This window comes from Moschus berezovskii, chromosome 19 (genome assembly GCF_049115385.1).
Source record: "Moschus berezovskii isolate FMDL1 chromosome 19, NW_MosBer_1.0, whole genome shotgun sequence".
NCBI classification, from domain to species: domain Eukaryota; kingdom Metazoa; phylum Chordata; class Mammalia; order Artiodactyla; family Moschidae; genus Moschus; species Moschus berezovskii.
Window position 1 is genome coordinate 74072 of NC_142478.1, and position 24448 is coordinate 98519.

Below are 24448 nucleotides of genomic sequence, written 5' to 3' on the forward strand. Positions count from 1 at the left end.
AACCTTGATGTACCCCTTTTCCTATTTGCAACCAGTCTGTTGTTCCATGTCTAATTCTAACTGTTGCTTCCTGACCTGCATCCAAGTTTCTCAAGAGGAAGGTCAGGTGGTCTGGTATCTCCATCTCTTTCAGAATTTTCCACAGTTTATTGTGATCCACACAGTCAAAGGCTTTGGCATAGTCATTGAAGCAGAAATAGATGTTTTCCTGGAACTCTCTTGCTTTTTCCATGATCCAGCGGATGTTGGCAATTTGATCTCTGGTGCCTCTGCCTTTTCTAAAACCTGCTTGAACATGTGGAAGTTCATGGTTCATATATTGCTGAAGCCTGGCTTGGAGAATTTTGTGCATGATTTTACTAGCATGTGAGATGAGTGCAATTGTGTGGTAGTTTGATCATTCTTTGGCATTTCCTTTCTTTGGGATTGGAATGAAGACTGACCTTTTCCAGTCCTGTGGCCACTGCTGAGTTTTCCAAATTTGTTGGCATATTGAGTGCAGCACTTTCACAGCATCATCTTTCAGGATTTGAAATAGTTCAAATGGAATTCCATCACCTCCACTAGCTTTTTTCATAGTGATGCTTCCTAAGGCCCACTTGACTTCACATTCCAAGATGTCTGGCTCCAGGTGAGTAATCACGTTATCGTGATTATCTTGGTCGTGAAGATCTTTTTTGTACAGTTCTTCTGTGTATTCTTGACACCTCTTCTTAATATCTTCTGCTTCTGTTAGGTCCATACAATTTCTGTCCTTTTCGAGCCCATCTTTGCATGAAATGTTCCCTTGGAAACTCTAATTTTCTTGAAGAGATCTCTTGTTTTTTCTAGTCTGTTGTTTTCCTCTATTTCTTTTCATTGATCACTGAGAAAGATTTTCTTATCTCTCCTTGCTCTTCTTTGGAACTCTGCATTCAGATGCTTATATCTTTCTTTTTCTCCTTTGATTTTCACTTCTCTTCTTTTCACAGCTATTTCTAAGGCCTCCTCAGACAGCCATTTTTCTTTTTTGCATTTCTTTTCCATGGGGATGGTCTTGGTCCCTGTCTCCTTTACAATGTCACGAACCTCCGTCCAGAGTTCATCAGAAACTCTATCAGTTCTTATCCCTTAAATCTATTTCTCACTTTCACTGTATATTCATAGGGGATTTAATTTAGGTCATATCTGAATGGTCTAGTGGTTTTCCCTACTTTCTTCAATTTAAGTCTGAATTTGAAGTCAGGAATTCATGATCTGAGACTCAGTCAGCTCCTGGACTTGTTTTTGCTAATTGTATAGAGTTTCTCCATCTTTGGCTGAAAAGAATATCATCAGTCTGATGTCGGTGTTGACCATCTGGTGATGTGCATGTGTATAGTCTTCTCTTGTGTTGTTGGATGAGGGTGTTTGCTATTACCAGTGCATTCTCTTGGCAAAACTCTATTAGCCTTTGCCCTGCTTCATTCCGTGCTCAAAGGCCAAATTTGCCTGTTACTCCAGGTGTTTCTTGACTTCCTACTTTTGCATTCCAGTCCCCTTTAATGAAAAGGACATCTTTTTTGGGTGTTAGTTATAAAAGGTCTTGTAGGTCTTCATAGAACCATTCAATTTCCGCTTTTTCAGCATTACTGGTTGGGGCATAGTCTTGGGTTACTGTAATATTGAATGGTTTGCCTTGGAAACGAAGAGAAATCATTTTGTCGTTTTTAAGATTGCATCCAAGTACTGCATTTCGGATTCTTTTGTTGACCATGATGGCTACTCCATTTCTTCTAAGGGATTCCTGCCCACAGTAGTAGATATAATGGTCATCTGAGTTAAATTCACCCATTCCAGTCCATTTTAGTTCACTGATTCCTAGAACATCCACGTTCAAACTTGCCATCTCCTGCTTGACCACTTAGGATTTGCCTTGATTCATGGACCTAACATTCCAGGTTCCTATGCAATATTGCTCTTTACAGCATCGGACCTTGCTTCTGTCAACAGTCACATCCACAACTGGGTGTTGGTTTTGCTTTGGCTCCATCCCTTCATTCCTTCTGGAGTTATTTCTCCACTGATCTCCAGTAGCATACTGGGTACCTAGCTACCTGGGGAATTCCTCATTCAGTATCCTATGATGATGGTATATGATGTTGAATTTGGTTCTCTTATATTTTGTGAAGAATGTTCACAACTATATTCAACAGAAATATTGGCATTGAGTTTTCTTTTTTAGTGGTTTCTTTGTCTGGTTTTGGTATTAGGAAAATATTAGCTCATAAAAAATTTAAGAGTACTCCATTTTCTCAATTTTTTGGAATAGTTTGAGAATGTTGGGTATAAGCTCTTCTGTATATGTTTGGAAACATTCTGCTGTGAAGCTGTGTGGTCCTGAACTTTATTTTACTAAGAGATTTTTTATTATCAATTCTATTTCACTACTAGTGTTTCAACTATTCAGAGTATAAATTCCTTCTTGATTCAGTTTTGTAAGGTTGTATAGTCCTAGAGATTTGTCAGTTTCTTCTAACTTGTCCAATTGTTTGGCATATAACTATTTGTAGTATCCTCTTATGATTGTTCCCTATTGCTTTGATGTTGGCTGTAATGTCTCCTTTGCATTTGTTTATTTGAGTCATCTACGTTTTATTTTTGATAAACCTGGCTAAAGACTTAATTACTTTGTTTATCTTTTCAAAAAATATCTTTTCACTTAACTGATATTTACTTATTTTAGGAAAGGGGATTTCTCAATTTTATTAATGTCCTCTCTGATCTTTATTATTGCCTTCATTCTGAGGATTTGGGGCTTTATTTATTCTTCTTTTTCTACTTTATTTATATAGTAATTTAAGTTGTTTATTTCAGCTTTCCCCCCTGCCTTGATGGAAGCATCTGTCACTATACAATTTCCCCAATACTGCTTTTGCTAAATCCAATAGATTTTGGAAAGCTGGTGTTTTTATTAGTCTCAAAGTATTTTCTGATTCCCTTTTCGATTTCCTCATTAGCTCATTGGTATTTAGTAGCATGCTGTTTCATCTCCATGTATTTGTGTTTGTCCCATATTCCCCTCCTGTAATTGATTTCTTATTTTGTACCATTGTGGTCAGAAAAAGTGCTTTAGATAATATCTGTCTTCTTAAATGTGTTGAGCCTTGTTTTGTGGCTCCGCCTTTGATCATCACTGAAAAAATATCCTGTGCACCATTGAAGGTGTGTATTCTGCCATTTTGGGATAGACTATGCCAGGTGGCTCAGAGGTAAAGAATCTGTCTTGCCAGGAGCCAGCGAGGGAAATCCTACCCATGGAAAAGGTCAATTGGGGAAGAGGCCTGAAGGGCAAAGGCTAATCAGGACTCGAGGAACCCCCTGGACTTACCCGAGCATCTACCCCAAAGAAAATCGGAGTCTGACTGCCTTACTATCTTACGCTTCTTACCAAGTCCTCTAATACTTACGGGGGCTTCCCCTCAACCACCTTTCTCTGAAAGCATTAATTCAGAACTGAGGTTAAAAAGTTCTCCTTGGCTTAATAGGAGTGTTCCAATCCAAGCCCCTCTGATAGCTTTCTAACTTGCCTGACATGTTTGTCCGGGCTCTTACAACTACGAATGTGACTGTTTACAGCCTCCCAGCCATGCAAGGACAGAAAGCCTAATATTCTAAAATGCAGGAATTTGTTGAAGAAGTTAAAATCATTAGAATAGTACTAAAAAATATTTCATTGTTGAATCAGTGCTTGCTGCAAAGTTTACATATTTCTATCTATTGTATCCTTGGGAATATATTAATCACATATAGAGAAAATTAGTAGTAGCCTTTGATTTAACTACATCAGATCTTAAGTTAATAAATTATTTTCTTGTAACTCACTACACCCTTGCCTTATAGGAATGTAACCTTGTCATGTGTCTTTGGAGAATAACGTTTGACTTTAGGAAAATCACCTTGAAAGAATATAAGCCTTTTTCTAGCTGACTAACAAAAGACTCTGATGCTGGGAAGGATTGCAGGCGGGAGGAAAAGGGGACGACAGAGAATGAGATGGCTGGATGGCATCACCGACTCTATGGACATGAGTTTGAGTGAACTCTGGGAGTTGGTGATGGACAGGGAGGCCTGGCGTGCTGTGATTCATGGGGTCGCAAAGAGTCAGACACTACTGAGCGACTGAACTGAGCTGAACTGAACCTTTGTTAGGAGAGAGGGCCACAAACTGTTAGCAGGCCTCCTGGCCAGAAGATGATGTAAACCACCATGTAAACCACCTAAAACTTTTGTATATCATGAGATATACAAAAATAAGCCCTGATCCTGATAAGGGTCAAGATTGCTGACCCCCACACGATTTTGGCGTGACTCTATACCTCCCTTTCTCTATTTTTTTATGTGAACAACTTAGGGTATAAAAGCAGCACTGGAAAATAAAGTTTTGGGCCTTGCTCACTGAAGCCTGGTCTCCCCGTGTTGTTTTTTCTCCTTTTCTCTATTCTCCTTTTTCCCGTTGAGATCCTTGAAGCGCTGGGCTCTCTGCATTTACCTATCTGCCTGGGCTTCTGAGACCCACTCCAGGGGGTGCCCTGTGTGATTCGAGAGGGCTCCTCGGCCTACATAAACAGAGCAAACCTCGTGCTGGGGTTTTATTGGTTTCCTGCATAAACCAAGGAATTATCAGCCTCTGTCTCTCTCTTTCTCTCTCTCTGACTCTGACGCCGTTCATCCCGAGGATACCCTGGGTCCATATAGAGGCAGGATCCTGATACTGTCTGAAATGCAGAAGATTCAGATTTGATCAGCAAGATCCCCTGGAAAAAGAAATGCAATAAACTCCAGTGTTCTTGCCTGGGAAATCCCATGGACTGTGGAGCCTGGAGGGCTACAGTCCATGGGGTTTCAAAAGAGTCAGAGTTCTTTAGTAACTGAAGAACAACTACAAATGCTGTAGGAATCTATTAAGTTCAACTACTCTAACCTGTACTTTAAGACTACAATTTCCTTATTGCTTTTCTATCAGAATGGTCTGTCCATTGATGTAATAGGGTGTTTAATGAAGTTAGTGTTTAATTTGCAATTGACTTGTCCTTTAATTTTCATACTAGCTTATCTACCTGGTTGGTACACAGTGTTTACATGTGTTTATGTGTACTGGTGGGAGTTTTTCCCTTCTCTGTAGATTTTTACTTCTTTTTCCACTCAGATAAGACTCTTTACTATTTCCTTCCATGTTGGTTTAGTATGGATAAACTCTTAGCTTTTGCTTGTCTGAGAAGTTCTTCTCTCCATTATTGGATGATAATGTTGCTGGGTAGAGAATTATAGGTTGCAAGTTTTTCCCTTTCAGCACATTAAATATACATTTTGACCCCTTTCTCTCTCACTTTTCCTTCTATGACCCCAATAAAATGAATGTTAGTATACTTGATATTGTATAGAAGTTTCTTAATCTTTTCTCCTTTTTACCTTGTTTTTCATTTTTTTTTTCCTATTGGGCGATTTCCATAATTTTACATACCAGATTGATTTTGCTTCTTGTGTATTGACACCTCTCACTTTGGTGAGAGGGGGGTCTAGAGATAGAGAGGCCAGAACCATTGCCAGGTATGAGCCTGGACTTCTCCTGTGATCAGTAGCCAACCCTGCCTATTGGGGAGTTAGGTTGAGTATCCAGTTGATGGTACAGAAGCCTTGAGTTTCAGATCCATGCTGATTCCATTTCATGTAAGTGTGTGCTGTATCACCTTCAAGCATTGGAAATTTTGCCCCAAAAGAATGAAGTACTGGAGCAGGAATCGGTGCCCAATATGGACTTGGGTGCATACTAGGACAGTCCCAGCGCACCAGTCAGAGTTCCAGATACTTCCACTGTGCCACCTCCATAAGCACTGGTAATGGGATGCTCTCAACTTGTTCAGATGTAGGCCAGATCTGAGTTGGCTCCACTCCTGGCACCTGTACATTCTTCTCAGCCATGGAAGCCTTTGTCATAGTTGTGGGAAGGGGTGTTCTATGAAATAAGAGGGGCTGGAATAGGCATTCAGAGTGGGATAGGATATGACCTGGCATTGTTATGGGAAAACAGCCAGCATCCTCTGTAATATCAACATGTTTCCTCTGCCTTGCTTTGTGAGTAAGCAAAAGTGTGGTTGCCTCTGCAAACTCTTCACATAGAGATAAATAAATAAATGCCCACTAAGCCAAACAAAAGAGGAAGCGATAGGGAATCTACCTGATAAATAATTCCAAATAATAATAGGGAAAATGATCCAAAATCTTGAAAGCAAAATGGAGTTACAGATAAATAGTCTGGAATCAAGGATCGAGAAGATGCAAGAAAGGTTTAACAAGCACATAGAAGAAATAAAAAAGAGCCCATACATAAGGAATAATGCAATAGATGAGATCCAAAACACTCTGGAGGGAACCAACAGTAGAATAACAGAGGCAGAAGATAGGATAAATGAGAGAGAAGATAGAATGGTAGAAATAAATGAAAGAGAGAGGAAAAAAGAAAAATGAATTAAAAGAAATGACGACAACCTCAGAGACCTCTGGTGCAATGTTAAATGCCCCAACATTCGAATCATAGGAGTCCCGGAAGATGAAGACAAAAAGAAAGACCATGGGAAAATAATTGAGGAGATGATAGTTGAAAAGTTCCCTAAAATAGAGAAGGAAATAATCAACCAAGTCCGAGAAACCCAGAGAGTCCAAAACAGGAAAAACCCAAGGCAAAACACCCCAAGACACATGTTAATAAAATTAAGAAATATCAAGACAAAGAACAAATATTAAAAGCAGCAAGGGAAAAACAACAAATAAACCCCAAGGGGATTCCCACAAGGATCACAGCTCATCTTTCAATAGAAACTCTTCAGGCCAGGAGGGAATGGCAGGGCATACTTAGAGTGGTGAAAGAAAATAGCCTACAGCCCAGATTACTATACCCAGCAAGGATCTCATTCAAATATGAAGGAGAAATCCAAAGCTTTACACACAAGCAAAAGCTGAGAGTATTCAGCATCACGGAACCAGCTCTCCAACAAATGCTAAAGGACCTTCTCTAGACAGGACACAGAGAAAAGGGGTATAAACCTGAACCCAAAACAATAAAGTAAATGGCAAAGGGATCATACTTATCAATGATTACCTTAAATGTAAATGGGTTGAATGCCCCAACCAAAAGACAGAGGCTGGATGAATGGATACAAAAACAAGACAACTATATATGTTGTCTACAAGAGACCCACCTCGAAAAGAGGGACCCATATGGACAGAATGGGAAGGGCTGGAAAAACATATTCCACACAATAGAGACCAAAAGAAAGCAGGAGTAGCAAAACGCGTATCAGATAAAATAGGCTTTAAAACAAAGGGTGTGAAAGGAGACAAAGAAGGACACTACATGGTGATCAAAGGATCAATCCAAAAAGAAGATATAACGATTATAAATATATATGCACTCAACACAGGAGCACCGCAATATGGAAGACATATGTTAGTAATTATGAAAGGGGAAATTAACAATAACTCAATAACAGTGGGAGATTTAATACCCCATTCACACCTATGGATAGGTCGACTAAACAGAAAATTTACAAGGAAACACAAAGTTTTCAATCCCTGGCCAAGGAACTAAGATCCCACAAAGTGCATGGTGCCCCCCACCCCAAAAAATTATCTCTCTGTGGTGATCCTGTTTGTCATATGAACCGAGATTGGGCCACCTCCACTGTCCTGCCCTTGGGAACACACTGCTTCGACCAATTTCATAGGATAACAGTCCCCTAATATATATTTGGTCTGTTCCCTCCAAACATTATTTTAATCTTTGGGAGTGGGTTTTATTTGTATCCACATTTTATGTCTCCTGAGCACCTTTAGCTGACAGCATAGGAGAGTGATGCAACAAAGCCCTTTACGATGTAGGTGGCTAGGAGGTGATTTCTGCCTGCTTTTCTCAGGGGAAGTATGACATTCACCATCCCCATGTTGAACACTCTTCCCATCTGGGTTCTGGCAATCTATTTTTTTTTTATTGGAAGTTAATACTTTGCAATAATATATTGGTTGGTTTTGCCATACATTGACATGAATCTCCCCCGGGTGTGCATGTATTCCCCTTCTTGAATCCCCCTCCCACCTCCCTCTTCCCCATATCCTCCCTCCAGGTCATCCCCGTGCACCAGCCCTGAGCATCCTGTATCATGTGTCGAACCCGGAATGGTGATTCATTTCAAATATGATAATACACATGCTTCAATGCCATTCTCCCAAATCATCCCACCTTCACCCTCTCCCACAGAGTCTCAAAGACTCTTCTATACACCTATGTCTCTTTTGCTGTCTCGTAAACAGGGTTAAGGTTACCATCTTTCTAAATTCCATACATAAGCGTTAGTATACTGCATTGGTGTTTTTCTTTATGGCTTACTTCACTCTGAATAATAGGCTCCAATTTCATCCACCTCATTAGAACTGATTCAAATGCATTCTTTTGGATAGCTGAAAAATACTCCATTGTGTATATATACCAAAGCTTTCTTATCCATTCGTCTGCAAATGGACATCTAGGTTGCTTCCATGTCCTTGCTATTGTAAACAGTGCTGCAGTGAACATTGGAGTACATGTGTTTCTTTGAATTCTGGATTCCTCGGTGTGCATGCCCAGCAGTGCGATTGCTGGATCATATGGCAGTTCTATTTCCAGTTTTTTGAGGAATCTCCACATTGTTCTCCATAGTGGTTATACTAGTTTGCATTCCCACCAACAGTGTAAGAGGGTTCCCTTTTCTCCACACCCTCTCCAGCATTTATTGCATGTAGACTTTTGGATAGCAGCCATTCTGTCTGGTGTGAAATGGTATCTCACTGTGGTTTTGATTAGCATTTCTCTGATTATGAGGGATGTTGAGCATTTTTTCATGTGTTTGGAGAAATGTCTGTTTAGTTCTTTGGTCCATTTTTTGATTGGGTCGTTTATTGTGCAGGAGCTGCTTGTATATTTTGCAGGTTAATTCCTTGTCAGTTGTTTCATTTGCTATTATTTTCTCCCATTCTGAAGTCTGTCTTTTCACCTTGATTATAGCTTCATTTGCTGTGCAGAATCTTTTGATTTTAATTATGTCCCATTCATTTAGTTTTGCGCTTATTTCCAATATTCTGGGAGGTGGGTCTTGGAGGATCCTGCTTTGATTTATGTCGGAGAGTGTTTTGCCTATGTTCTCCTCTAGGTGTTTTATAGTTTCTGGTCTTACATTTAGTTCTCAAATCCATTTTGAATTTATTTTTCTGTATGGTGTTAGGTAGTGTTCTAGTTTCATTCTTTTACAAGTGGCTGACCAGTTTTCCCAGCACCACTTGTTAAAGAGACTGTCTTTTGTCCATTTTATATTCTTTCCTGCTTTGTCAAAGATAAGTTGTCCATAGGTGCGTGGATTTATTTCTGGGCTTTCTATTTTGTTCCATTTATCTATATTTCTGTCTTTATGCCAGTACCATACTGTCTTGATGACTGTAGTTTTGTAGTAGATCCTGAAGTCTGGCAGATTAATTCCCCCAGTTCCATTCTTCTTCCTCAAGATTGCTTTGGCTATTCGAGGTTTTTTGTATTTCCTTTTTTTAAATTTTTATTTTATTTTTTTATTGGAGGCAAATTATTTTACAATATTATATTGGTTGGTTTTGCTGTACATTGACATGAATTCGCCCCGGGTTTACATAAGTTCCCCCTCCTGAACCCCCCTTCCCACCTCCCTCCTCCCTTTATCCTCCCTCTGGGTCATCCCCGCATGCCAGCCCCGAGCATCCTATAGCATGCATTGACCCTGAACTAGTGATTCGTTTCACATATGACAACATACGTGTTTCAATGACATTCTCCCAAATCATCCCACCCTCACCCTCTCCCACAGAGTCCCAAAGACTCTTCTATACATCTGTGTCTCTTTTGCTGTCTCGTATACAGGGTTATCATTTGCATCTTTCTAAATTCCATATATATGCGTTAGTATACTGTATTGGTGTTTTTCTTTCTGGCTTACTTCACTCTGTATAATAGGCTCCAGTTTCATCCACCTCATTAGAACTGATTCAAATGTATTCTTTTTAATGGCTGAATAATACTCCATTGTGTATATGTACCAAAGCTTTCTTATCCATTCTTCTGCAGATGGACATCTAGGTTGCTTCCATGTCCTGGCTATTATAAACAGGGCTGCAATGAACATTGGAGTACATGTGTCTCTTTCAATTCTGGTTTCCTCGGTGTGTATGCCCAGGAGTGCAATTGCTGGATCATATGGCAGTTCTATTTCCAGTTTTTTGAGGAATCTCCACACTGTTCTCCATAGTGGCTGTACTAGTTTGCATTCCCACCAACAGTGTAAGAGGGTTCCTTTCTCTCCACATCCTCTCCAGCATTTATTGCATGTAGATTTTTGGATAGCAGCCATTCTGACTGGTGTGAAATGGTATCTCATTGTGGTTTTGATTTGCATCTCTCTGATGATGAGGGATGTTGAGCATTTTTTCATGTGTTTGTTAGCCATCTTTATATCTTCTTTGGAGAAATCTCTGTTTAGTTCTTTGGCCCATTTTTTGATTGGGTCATTTATTTTTCTGGAATTGAGCTGCAGGAGCTGCTTATATATTTTGGAGATTAATCCTTTATCAGTTGCTTCATTTGCTATTATTTTCTCCCATTCTGAAGGCTGTCTTTTCACCTTGCTTATAGTTTCCTTTGCTGTGCAGAAGCTTTTGATTTTAATTAGGTCCCATTTGTTTATTTTTGCTTTTATTTCCAATATTCTGGGAGGTGGGTCTTGGAGGATCCTGCTGTGATTTATGTCGGAGAGTGTTTTGCCTACGTTCTCCTCTAGGAGTTTTATAGTTTCTGGTCTTACATTTAGCTCTCTAATCCATTTTGAGTTTATTTTTGTATATGGTGTTAGGAAGTGTTCTAGTTTCATTCTTTTACAAGTGGCTGACCAGTTTTCCCAGCACCACTTGTTAAAGAGACTGTCTTTTCTCCATTTTATATTCTTGCCTTCTTTGTCAAAGATGAGGTGTCCATAGGTGTGTGGATTTATCTCTGGGCTTTCTATTTTGTTCCATTGATCTATATTTCTGTTTTTATGCCAGTACCATACTGTCTTGATGACTGTGGCTTTGTAGTAGAGCCTGAAGTCCGGCAGGTTAATTCCTCCAGTTCCATTTTTCTTCCTCAAGATTGCTTTGGCTATTCGAGGTTTTTTGTATTTCCATATAAATTGTGAGATTATTTGTTCTAGCTCTGTGAAAATTATCGTTGGTAGTTTGATAGGGATTGCATTGAATGTATAAATTACTTTGGGTAGTATTCTCATTTTCACAATATTTAATCTTCCAATCCACGAACAAGGTATATTTCTCCATCTATCAATGTCCTCTTTGATTACTTTCACCAGAGTTTTATAGTTTTCTATGTGCAAGTCTTTTGTTTCTTTAGGTAGATATATTCCTAAATATTTAATTCTTTTCGCTGCAAGTGAATGGAATAGTTTCCTTAATTTCTCTTTCTATTTTCTCGTTATTAGTCTATAGGAATGGAAGGGATTTCTGTGTGTTGATTTTATATCCCGCAACATTACTGTATTCATTGATTAGCTCTAGTAGTTTTCTGGTAGAGTCTTTAGGGTTTTCTGTGAATAGGATCATGTCATCAGTGAACAGTGAAAGTTTCACGTCTTCTTTTCCAATATGTATTCCTTTTATGTCTTTTTCTACTCTGATTGCTGTGGCCAAAACTTCCAGAACTATGTTGAATAGTAGTGGTGAGAGTGGGCACGCTCATCTTGTTCCTGACTTTTGGGGGAAATGCTTTCAGTTTTTCACCATTGAGGAAAATGTTTGCTGTGGGTTTGTCATATATAGCTTTTATTATGTTGAGGTATGTCCCTTCTATTCCCACGTTCTGGAGGTTTTTTTTTTTTTATCATAAATGGATGTTGAATTTTGTTGAAAGCTTTCTGTGCATCTATTGAGATAATCTTATGATTTTTATTTTTCAGTTTGTTAATGTGGTGTATTACATCAATTGATTTGCAGATATTGAAGAATCCTTGCATTCCTGGGATAAAGCCCACTTAGTCATGATGTATGATCTTGTTAATGTGTTGTTGGATTCTGATTGCTAGAATTTTGTTAAGGATATTTGCATCTATGTTCTTCAGTGATATTGGCCTGTAGTTTTCTTTTTTTGTGGGATCTTTACCAGGTTTGGGGATTAGGGTGATGTTGGCCTCATAGAATGAGTTTGGAAGTTTCCTTTCCTCAGCAATTTTCCGGAATAGTTTGAGTAGAATAGATGTTAGCTCTTCTCCACATTTTTCGTAAAATTCAGTTGTGAAGTCGTCTGGACCTGGGTTTTTGTCTGCTGGAAAACTTCTGATTACAGCCTCTATTTCCGTGCTTGTGATGGGTCTGTTCAGATTTTCTATTTCTTCCTGGTTCAGTTTGGGAAAGTTGTACTTTACTAAGAATTTGTCCATTGCTTCTAAGTTATTCATTTTATTGCCGTATAATTGCTGATAGTATTCTCTAATAATCCTTTGTATTTCTGTGTTGTCAGTTGAGATCTCTCCATTTTCATTTCTAATTTTTGATTTGGTTCTTCTACCTTTGTTTCGTGATGAGTCTGGCTAGTGTTTGGTCAATTTTATTCAGCTTATCAAAGAACCAGCTTTTGGCTTTGTTGATTGTTGCTATGGTCTCTTTTGTTTCTTTTGCATTTATTTCTGCCCTAATTTTTACGATTTCGTTCTTTCTACTAACCCTGGGGTTGTTCATTTCTTCTTTTTATAGTTTCTGTAGATGTAGAGTTAAGTTGTTTAGTTGACTTTTTTCTTGTTTCTTGAGGTGTGCCTGTATTGATATGAACCTTCCCCTTAGCACAGCTTTTACAGTGTCCCAGAGGTTTTGGGTTGTTGTGTTTTCATTTTCATTCATTTCTATGTATATTTTGATTTCTCTTTTGATTTCTTTTGTGATTTGTTCATTATTCAGCAGCGTGTTGTTCAGCCTCCATATGTTGGCATTTTTAATAGTTTTTCTCCTGTAATTGAGATCTAGTCTTACTGCATTGTGGTGAGAAAAGTTGCTTGTAATGATTTCATTTTTTTTGAATTTACCAAGGCTAGATTTATGGCCCAGGATGTGATCTATCCTGGAAAAGGTTCCGTGTGCACTTGAGAAAAAGGTGAAAATCATTGTTTTGTGGTGAAATGTCCTATATAGACCTATTAGGTCTAACTGGTCTATTGTATCATTTAAAGTTTGTGTTTCCTTGTTAATTTTCTGTTTAGCTGATCTATCCATAGGTGTGAGTGGGGTATTAAAGTCTCCACCTATTATTGTGTTTTTGTTAATTTCCCCTTTCATACTTGTTAGTAATTGTCTTACATATTGTGGTTCTCCTCTGCTGGGCGCATAAATATTTATAATTGTTATATCTTCTTCATGGATAGATCCTTTGATCATTATGTAGTTTCCTTCTTTGTCTCTTTTCACAGCCTTTGTTTTAAAATCTATTTTATCTAATATGTGTATTGCTACTCCTGCTTTCTTTTGGTCTCTATTTGCATGGAATAGGTTTTTCCAGCCCTTCCCTTTCAGTCTGTATGTGTCCCTCGTTTTGAGGTGGGTCTCTAGGAGACAACAAATATATGGGTCTTTTTTTTTGTATCCATTCAGCCAGCCTTTGTCTTTTGTTTGGGGCATTCACCACATTTATGTTTAAGGTGATTACTGATAAGTATGATCCGGTTGCCATTTTCTTTATTGTTTTGGGTTCGAGTTTATATACCCTTTCTGTGTTTCCTGTCTAGAGAAGATCCTTTAGTATTTGTTGGAGAGCTGGTTTGGTGATGCTGATTTATCTCAGCTTTTGCTTATCTGTAAACCTTTTGATTTCTCCTTCATATTAGAATGAGATCGTTGCTGGGTATAGTAATCTTGGCTGTAGGTTACTATATTTCATCACTTTAAGTATGTCTTGCCATTCCCCCCTGGCCTGAATAGTTTCTGTTGAAAGATCAGCTGTTATCCTTATGGGAATCCCTTTGTGTGTTATTTGTTGCTTTTCTGTTGCTGCTTTTAATGTTTGTTCTTTGTCTTTGATGTTTGCTAATTTGATTAATATATGTCTTGGAGTATTTCCCCTGGGTTTATACTGTCACGGACTCTCTTGATTTCTTTGACTTGGGTGATTATTTCCTTCCCCATTTTAGGGAAATTTTCAACTATTATCTCCTCAAGTATTCTCTTATGGTCTTTCCTTTTGTCTTCTTCTTCTGGGACTCCTAAGCTTCGAATGGTGGGGCGTTTCACATTGTCCCAGAGGTCTCTAATATTGTCCTCATTTCTTTTAATTCGTTTTTCTTTTTCCGTCTCTGTTTCGTTTATTTCTACAATTCTATCTTCTAACTCGCTTATCCTGTCTTCTGCCTCTGTTATTCTACTGTTGGTTCCCTCGGGAGTGTTTCTGGTCTCATCTATTGCATTATTCATTGTATATTGACTCTTTTTTATTTCCTCTAATTCCTTATTAAACATTTCTTGCATCTTCTCAATCCTTTTCTCCACTTTATTTATCTGTAACTCCATTTTGCTTTCCAGAGTTTGAATGATATTCACAATTAAAATTTGAAATTCTTTATCAGGTAGGTTCCCTATATCTTCCTCTTTTGTTTGTGTTGGGGGACATTTATCCTGTTCCTTTACATGCTGGGTATTTCTCTGCCTCTTCATCTTGCTTATATTGCTGTGCTTGGGGTGGCCTTTCCATCTTCTGGCAGTTTGTGGAGTTCTCTTTATTATGTAGTTACCTTGTTGTGTGTGCAGTTGGATGGGTGGCTTCCCTGGCTAGGGAAGCTTTTGTCGGTGTTCTGGTGGGTGGAGCTGGGTTTCTTTTCTCTGGAGGGCAATGAAGTGTCCAGTAATGAGTTTGAGATGTCAATGGATTTGGAGTGGCTTTGGGCAGCCTGTATATTGAAGCTCATGGCTATTCTCCTGTGTTGCTGGAGAATTTGCGTGGTATGTCTTTCACTGAAACTTGACCCTTGGTTGTTTCCTGGTTTCAGTGTATGTATGGAGGCATTTAATGAGCACCTATCAAATAATGTTCCCTGGAACAGGAGATCTCTGGTGTTCTCAGGATTTGGACTTAAGTCTCTGCCTCTGGTTTTCAGTCTTATTCTTGCAGTAGGCTCAAGACTTCTCCATCTGTTACTTCCAAGTCCGTTCCTTCTGTTAAAGCTCTTCTGTTTGTTGGTCTCTTCAGTGTCTAATTCCCGTCCTGACACCAGGGGATGGTGGTGGAAGCTTTTTTCCTCTTTTCTTTTTTTCTTTTTTGGTTCACCTGTTCAGTCCTGCTCTAGGGAGGGAGGAAACCTTCTAACAATTGTCACTGGCGTCTGTGGGGAGTGCGCACAGTGTCTCGGATACACTGGGATTGCCCCCGCTCACTGTGTGTGTGCTTTCCCTGTTTATGCTGCTCAGGCTCTAGGTTGTTCTGCCGGGAGCTGTCCGCGGCTGATGCTGGGTTGCATGCACTTCCCAGGTCTGTGCGGCTCAGGTTCAGGTACTTGGGTACTCCACAAAGGCACAGATTTGGTTGGGCCTGCGTTTTGTGCCTTCCCCCGTCCCAGTCGCTCAGCTGACCAGGCATTTGGCGAGCTCAGTCGCTGCGACTAATTGCCTCGCTGGTCCCTGCCTCTTGGTTTTCTGGGTGTATAACCGGCACACGTTCTCAGGTGGATATTGACCAGCCCGAACCCAAGAAGTCTTGGTTAACATTGAAGCCTGACTGCAGCTTGGTATGGGATGCCTCTCTGAGGCCGCGGTTGCCCTTTCTGGCACTGGCCGCCCTCCCCTACCTGTCCCGGCCGGGGCTGGGGGATGGCCCACCCGCAGCCGGCTCACTCTCCACAGGGCTTTGTTCTGTGAGCAGGGCTAGCGGAATCTTAGGTTGGGGCTTTTTGCCTTTTCGCAGGCTTTCCACCTTTTAACTGCACAGTCTGCTTATCTATTTCCCCTTTAGCTCATGCAGGTTGCCCTCAGGGTGTTCAGGCCCGGTCCTTTCTCTAAGCAATGCCACCATGCCTCCCTGCCCGGCCCACACCTGCTAGTGGAGGGTGCGGGCATCTGCACTGATTCTCCGCTGATTGTTTCCTCTGGGCACTTAGGCTGTGGGTTTTAATTATTTATTTATTTTTTCTCCTGGTTATGTGGCCCTCTGAGGTTCCAAGTCTCGTCACAGACTCACCCGTGAGTGTTTCCAGCTGTTGGGAAAATTTTCTTTCTCTCTCTCTTTTTTTTTTTAGGCCTCCCTTCCTGGGATGGAGCTTAGTCCCTCCCTGTTTTGTCTGTCTTTTTATCTTTTATACTATTTCCTACCTACTTTCGAAGACAATGCGCTGCTTTTCTGGGTGCCTGATGTCCCCTGCCGGCATTCAGTAGTTGTTTTGTGGGATTTATTCAGCGTTCAAATATTCTTTGGCTGATTTTGTGGGGGAGAAAGTGGTCGCCCCGTCCTATTCCTCTGCCATCTTCTACTCCACTCTGGGTTTTGGCAATCTAAATCCTAATGTCATTCCACACCCCAAACAAAGGCAGTAACAAAAAACCACTAATCCTGGTCGCTGAGATCAATTGTTAATCAGGGTTATCCATCTTCAGATCTGAATCCTGACCCAGTCCAGACCTATACTCTTTTATTAACTGGGGGCCTGAGGGTCTGTTCCCCAATCTCCCGGGACTCCACACCCCTCCCTACTCAGGTGCCCACCACTTCTTTCCTTCCCATCCCTTCCCATCAGAAAATACACACACACACACACATACTTTTCCACCATTTGATGTTTATTTTAATTGCAGCCATCAGTTTACTATGTTAGTGTGAGTGTCAGTCTTTTGCTGGTTGGCCATTTGTAAGAAAGCAGACCTCTGGAGAAACAATTCTAAACTGTCTGATCTTTGGTATTCAGTTACTGGCTGCCCAGGTTGTACTTCTCCAGGGTCTCTCATTCAGGGGCGGCTGAGCTTATCTTCTCTTTCAATTCTGCCTCCTTCTTGGACTCTGCCTCTTATTTTGGTACTTTTTTCAGCGTTTATTCAGTGTCTTACGTGCACAGGAACAGAAAAACATGTTTGGTTTTCTTGTTTTCTTCACCTTCTTCGACTGAGTGGCATATTATCCGATTATCTTTCTCAAAGTCCCTTGTAGATGTCTTCTGACCCTCATGGTCATATTTCATGCCTGGAAAGAAAAGAGAAGGGTATTAGTATTGAGGAAAGATTATAACAACTGAGTTGGAAGAGAGATTTCATGAACAAGGGATGTGGCTTGATGAGGGCTTTTGTGCTAGGCAAGGGCAGTGTAGAGGTCTTGCACAACAAAGTCAATGGAGAACATGGGGAGCATAGATGGAGTCATCTTACCTTCACACTGCCTCTGTATCTCCGTTGACAACGGGTCATCTTTCTTCCTTTCATCCTTGAAGCAAACCGTGTTACCTGGAAACCACGTTTCTTCTCAACGAACCAAATTCTTCTCAGCCATGGAAGCCTTTGCCATAGTTGTGGGAATGGGTGTTCTATGAAATAAGAGGGGCTGGAGTAGGCATTCAGAGTGGGTTAGGTCATGACCTGGAATTGTTCTGGAGAAAGAGCCAGCATCCTGTGTAATTTCAACATGTTTCCTCTGCCTTGCTTTTTGAGTAAGCAAACGTGTGGTTGCCCCAGCAAACTCTTCACATTCAGTTCAGTTCTGTTCAGTTCAATCGCTCAGTCATGTCCGACTCTTTATGACACCATGAATTACAGCACGCCAGGTCTCCCTGTCCATCACCAACTCCCGGAGTTCACACAAACTCATGTCCATCGAGTCGGTGATACAATCCAGCCATCTCATTCTCTGTCATCCCCGTCTCCTCTCACCCCCAATCCCTCCTAGCATCAGACTCTTTTCCAGTGAGTCAACTTGTCGCAGGAGGTGGCCAAAGTATTGAACACCCAGGATTGATCTCCTTTAGAATGGACTGGTTGGATCTCCTTGCAGTCCAAGGGATTCTCAAGAGTCTTCTTCATCACCACAGTTCAAAAGCATCAATTCTTTGGCGATCAGCTTTCTTCACAGTCCAACTCTTACATCCATACATGACCACGGGAAAAACCATAGCCTTGACTATACAGACTTTGGTTGGCAAAGTAATGTCTCTGCTTTTTAATATACTATCTAGGTTGGTCATAAATTTCCTTCCAAGGAGTTAGCAACTTTTAATTTCATGGCTGCAAGCAGCATCTGCAGTGATTTTGGAGCCCCCAAAAATAAAGTCTGACACTGTTTCGACTGTTTCCCCATCGATTTCCCATGAAGTGGGGGGACGAGATGCCATTATCTTCGTTTTCTGAGTGTTGAGCTTCAAGCCGACCTTTTCACTCTCCTCTTTCACTTTCATCAAGAGGCCTTTGATTTCCTCTTCACTTTCTGCCATATAGGTGTTGTCATCTGCATATCTGATGTTATTGATATTTCTCCCGGCAATCTTGATTCCAGCTTGTGCTTCTTCCAGCCCAGCGTTCCTCATGATGTATTCTGCATATAAGTTAAACTAACAGGGTGACAATATACAAGCTTGACGTACTCCTTTTCCTATTTGGAACTAGTCTGTTGTTCCATGTCCAGTTCTAACTATTGTTTCCTGACCTGCATACAGATTCTCAAGAGGCAGGTAAGGTGGTCTGGGATTCCCATCTCTTTCAGAATTTTCAACAGTCTATTGTGATCCACACAGTCAAAGGCTTTGGCATAGTCAATGAAGCAGAAATAGATGTTTTTCTGGAACTCTCTTGCTTTCTCCATGATCCAGCGGATGTTGGCAATATGATCTCTGGTGCCTCTGCCTTTTCTAAAACCTGTTTGAACACCTGGGAGTTCATGGTTCACATGTTGCTGAAGCCTGGCTTGGAGAATTTTGAGCATGACTTTACTAACGTGTGAGATGAGTGCAATTGTCCGGTAGTTTGAGCATTCTTTGGCATTGCCTTTCTTTGGGATTGGAATGAAGACTGAAAATTTTCAGTCCTGTGGCCATTGCTGAGTTTTCCAAATGTGCTGGCATAGTGAGTGCAGCAATTTCACAGCATCATCTTTCAGGATTTGAAATAGTTCAATTGGAATTCCATTACCTCCACTAGCTTTGTTCATAGTAATGCTCTCTAAGGCTCACTTGACTTCCAATTTCAAGATGTCTGGTTCCAGGTGAGTGATCATGCCATCGTGATTATCTTCATCATGAAGATCTTTTTTGTACAGTTGTTCTGTGTATTCTTGCCACCTCTTCTTAATATCTTCTACTTCTGTTAAGTCCATACCATTTCTGTCCTTTATAGAGCCCATCTTTGCATGAAATGTTCCCTTGATATCTCTAATTTTCATGAAAAGATCTCTTGTTTTTCCTATTCTGTTGTTTTCCTCTATTTTTTTGCATTGATCGCTGAGGAAGGCTTTCTTATATCTCCTAGCTATTCTTTGGAACTCTGCATTCAGATGCTTATATCTTTCTTTTTCTCTTTTGATTTTCACTTCTCTTCTTTTCACAGCTATTTGTAAGGCCTCCTCAGACAGCCATTTTTCTTTTTTGCATTTCTTTTCCATGGGGATGGTCTTGGTTTCTGTCTCCTGTACAATGTCACGAACCTCCGTCCAGGGTTCATCAGGCACTCTATTTATCAGATCTAGTCCCATAAATCTATTTCTTACTTCCACTGTATAATCATAAGGGATTTGATTTAGGTCATATCTGAATGGTCTAGTGGTTTTCCCTACTTTCTTCAACTTAAGTCTGAATTTGGCAATAAGGAGTTCATGATCTGAGCCACAGTCAGCTCCTGGTCTTGTTTTTGCTAACTGTATAGAGCTTCTCCATCTTTGGCTGCAAAGAATATAATCAATCTGATTTCAGTGTTGACCATCTGGTGATGCCCATGTGTAGAGTCTTCTCTTGTGTTGTTGGAATAGGGTGTTTGCTATGACCAGTGCGTTCTCTTGGCAAAATTCTATTAACCTTTGCCCTGCTTCATTTCGTGCTCCAAGGCCAAATTTGCCTGTTACTCCAGGTGTTTCTAGACTTCCTACCTTTGCATTCCAGTCCCCTATAATGAAAAGGACATCTTTTTTGGGTGTTAGGTAGTTCTAAAAGCTCTTGTAGGTTTCAGTTGAAGATCTACAAGGCCTTTTAGAACTAACTCTTCACATAGAGATAAATAAACAAAAGCTCACCAACCCAAACAAAAGAGGAAGAGAAAGGGAATCTACCTGATAAAGAATTCTGAATAATGATAGTGAAAATGATCCAAAATCTTGAAAAAAAAAGGAACTATCGATAAATAGCCTGGAGATAAGGATCCAAAGATGCAAGAAAGGTTTAACAAGCACCTAGAAGAAATAAAAATGTGTCAGTATATAAGGAATAATGCAATAGATGAGATCCAAACCACTCTGGAGGGAACCAACAGTAGAATAAAAGAGCAAGAAGATAGGAAAATTGAGATAGAGGATAGAATGGTAGAAATAAATGAAATAGAGAGGAAAAAAGAAAAAACGAATTAAAACAAATGAAGACAATCTCAGAGACCTCTTGGACAATGTTAAACTCGAATCATAGCAGTCGCAGAAGAGGAAAAGAAAAAGACCATGGGAAAATCCTTCAGGAGATGATACTTGAAATTTCCTTAAAACGGTGCAGGAAATAATCACCCAAGTCCAAGACACCCAGAGAGTCTCAAACAAGAAAACCCCAAGGCAAAACACCCAAAGACACATATTAATAAAATTAAGAAAGATCAAAGACAAAGAACAAATATTAAAAGCAGCAAGGGAAAAAGAGCAAATAACACACAAGGGGATTCCCACAAGGATAACAGCTGATCTTTCAATAGAAACTCTTCAGGCCAGGAGGAAATGGCAGGGCATACTTACAGTGATGAAAGAAAATAGCCTACAGCCCATGTTACTGTACCCATCAAGGATCTCATTCAAATATGAAGGAGAATTCAAAAGCTATACACAAAGGAAAAAACAGAGAATTCAGCAGCATCAAACCAGCTCACCAACAAATGCTAAAGGACCTTCTCTAGACAGGAAGCAGAGAAAGGAGGTATAAACCAGAACCCAAAACAATAAAGTAATTGGCAACGGGAACATACTTATCAATAATTACCTTAAATGTAAATAGGTTGAATGCCCCAACCTAAAGACATAGCCTGGCTGAATGTATACAAAAACAAAACCCCTATATATGTTGTCTACAAGAGACCCACCTCGAAATGAGGGACACATACAGACTGAAAGAGAAGGGCTGGAGAAACTTATTCCACGCAAATAGAGACCAAAAGAAAAAAGCAGGAATAGCGATACTCATATCAGACAAATAGAATTTAAGAGAAAGACTGTGAAAAGAGTCAAAGGAGGACACTACATGATGATCAAAGGATCAATCCAAAACGAAGATATAACGATTATAAATATATATGCACACAAAACAGGAGCACAATATGTAAGGCAAATGTTAATAATTATGAAAGGGGAAATTAACAATAACACAATAAGAATGGGAGACTTTAATACCCCACTCTCAACTATGGATAGATCGACTAAACAGAAAATTAACAAGGAAACACAAACGTTTTCAATACATGGTCAGGGAACTAAGATCCCACAAACTACATGGTGCCCCCCCAGCCCATAAAATTATCTGTCTGTTCTGATCCTGTTTTCCATATGCACCGGGATTGGGCCACCTCCACTGGCCTGCCCTTGGGAACACACTGCTCCCACCAATTTCTTAGGATAACAGTGGCCTAATTGATATTTGGTCTGTTCCCTGCAAACATTATTTTAATCGTTGGGAGTGCTACCTGTGGGTTTTAACTGTATCAACATTTTGTGCCTCCTGAGCACCTTTAGCTGACAGCATAGGCGAGTGATGCACCAAAGCCCTTTATGACGTAGGTGGCCAGGAGGTGATTTCTGCCTGCTTTTCTCAGGGGAACTATGACATTCACCATCCCCATGTTGAATCCTCTTCCCCTCTGGATTCTGGCAATCTAGACCATAATGTCATTCTACTCACCAAACAAAGGCAGTAACACCACACCACAAATACTTGCTGCTGAGATCAATTGTTTAGCAGGATTATCCATCTTCAGTGCAGACTCCTGACCCAGTCCAGACCTCTCCTCTCTAGTTGACTGGGGGACTGAGGGTCTATTCACCAATCTCCCGGGACGCCACACCCCTCCCAAGTCAGGTGCCCACTTCTTCTCTCCCTCCCCTCACTTCCCATCAGAGAATTCACACACACACACACACAAATATAATCTTTTCACCATTTTATGTTTATTTTAATGGCAACCATCAGTTTACTATGTTAGTGTGAGAGTCAGTCTTTACCTGGTTGGCCATTTGTAAGAAAGCAGACCTCTGGAGAAACAATTCTACACTGTCTGACCTTTGGTATTCAGTTACTGGCTGCCCAGGTTGTACTTCTCCAGGGTCTCTCATTCTGGGGCGTCTGAGCTTATCTTCTCTTCCGATTCTGCATCTTCTGGGACTCTGGCTCATATTTTGGTACGTTTTTTGGCGTTGATTCAATGTCTTACGTGCACAAGAACAGAAAAACATGTTTGGTTTTCTTGTTTTCTTCAGCTTCTTCGACTGAGTGGTGTATGATACGATTTTCCCTCTCAAAGTCCCTTGTAGATGTCTTCTGACCCTCATGGTCATACTTCATGCCTTTAAAGAAAAGAGAAGAGTATTAGTTTTTAGGAAAGCATATAACAGCTGAGTTGGAAGGGAGATTTCATGATAAAGGGATGTGGGCAGATGAGCGCTTTTGTACCAGGCAAGGGCAGTGTATAGGTTTGGGCAGCAAAGTCAATGTAAAACATGGGGAGCTAGATGGACTCATTTTACCATCACACTGCCTCTGTATCTCCGTTGACAACGGGTCATCTTTCTTCCTTTCATCCTTGACGCAAACTGCGTTGCAACTCTTCTTGTCTTCTTGGCTTCCTGGTTCTCTTACTCATGATGATCCCACGAAGTGGCCTAACCCAGAATCTCTGCCTCTGACCCCCCTATATATACCTTCTGTGGAAAATGAGGAGCCACACCCTTCAATCTGATTGGTCACCTAGGCACTCCGCCAGCCAATGGACGCCTTGGGGTCTTAGATATCACAATGTACCACTTTGCTCATCAACATGGGCTAGTGGAGGCTGAGGGAAGCCATGATACAACTTACCCACTGCTGACACATCTGGGTGTCTCAATCTGGGGAGTGGTGATTCAGGGGCATGGTATTTCTGCTCATGATCTTCAGAATTTCCTTCAGTGCCCTTTATTCTTTGACTTATATGTCTCCCTTCAAAACTCCTGCCTCTTCCATCCCTATATGAACACTTTTCATCCCATTTCAGCACTTCAGAGTCCTCTAGTCACTTCATCTCTAGACCACCCTCTTCCTATTGCGAGTCTTTGAGGGGCTTCAGGAACTTAAGAGCAAGCACTTAACATGGAAAAAGGTAATTAAGAACATGTTGTATGTTTTTTCTACTCCAATGAGCTTTAGAGATCCCAGGATTTGGTGAATCCTCAGTCTGTTGCCCCAAGGTCGATACACCGTCTCCATAAGATTACACATCAGAGCGAAGAAAGTGTGTAATGTCTCCTCCACTTATATTGTTGGGGACACTTCAACTGTCACATTGAGTATGGAAATTCAACTTGCCCATCTACCATAAATACATTACTGATTAAAAAAAAAAGAAAAAAAATAAGGTGCCCAAATGCAAGAATCACATGACCACTGCACCACGGACTATTGACTGAATCACTTCCCAAATGGTCCCTCATTCACATTTATCATCACGTAGGGCCCACTGTGTAGCTGGACAATAGCTGAGCAGGAGACGTACCTGTAGGTACCTCATTGATGGTTGCTTATGGGCGGGACCCAGGGATGCACTGTCCTATTGCTGAACAAGACCTGATGCTTAGAAACAAGATGTAGAGTAGTTAGGGACGGCCATGTCTACCTGCTAAGGGCTGTGCTCATGCTTCTCTATTACATAAGGATTCTTTGGGTCCAGTGTGCTGGAATCTTTTTGATGGACTCCTTTCCAACCTTAGATTTTAATTTCATATGTTTGTTTAACTTTTGTACATCATTCTTTTCATTGTATTCCCAGGCATGGCTGTCAGCAGTGCTTATCTATGTGCCCCTCTAACAGCTGCCACTTGATCCCATGTGCCGCATATAGTATAGCTAATATTTCAAACCCAACAAGAATGTGAAGGCCAGCCCACCTTGAGAACTACTTTGACAAACCTTAACATCACAGTGATTCTTACTCTATTCACAGGATAACAGAGCAGGAT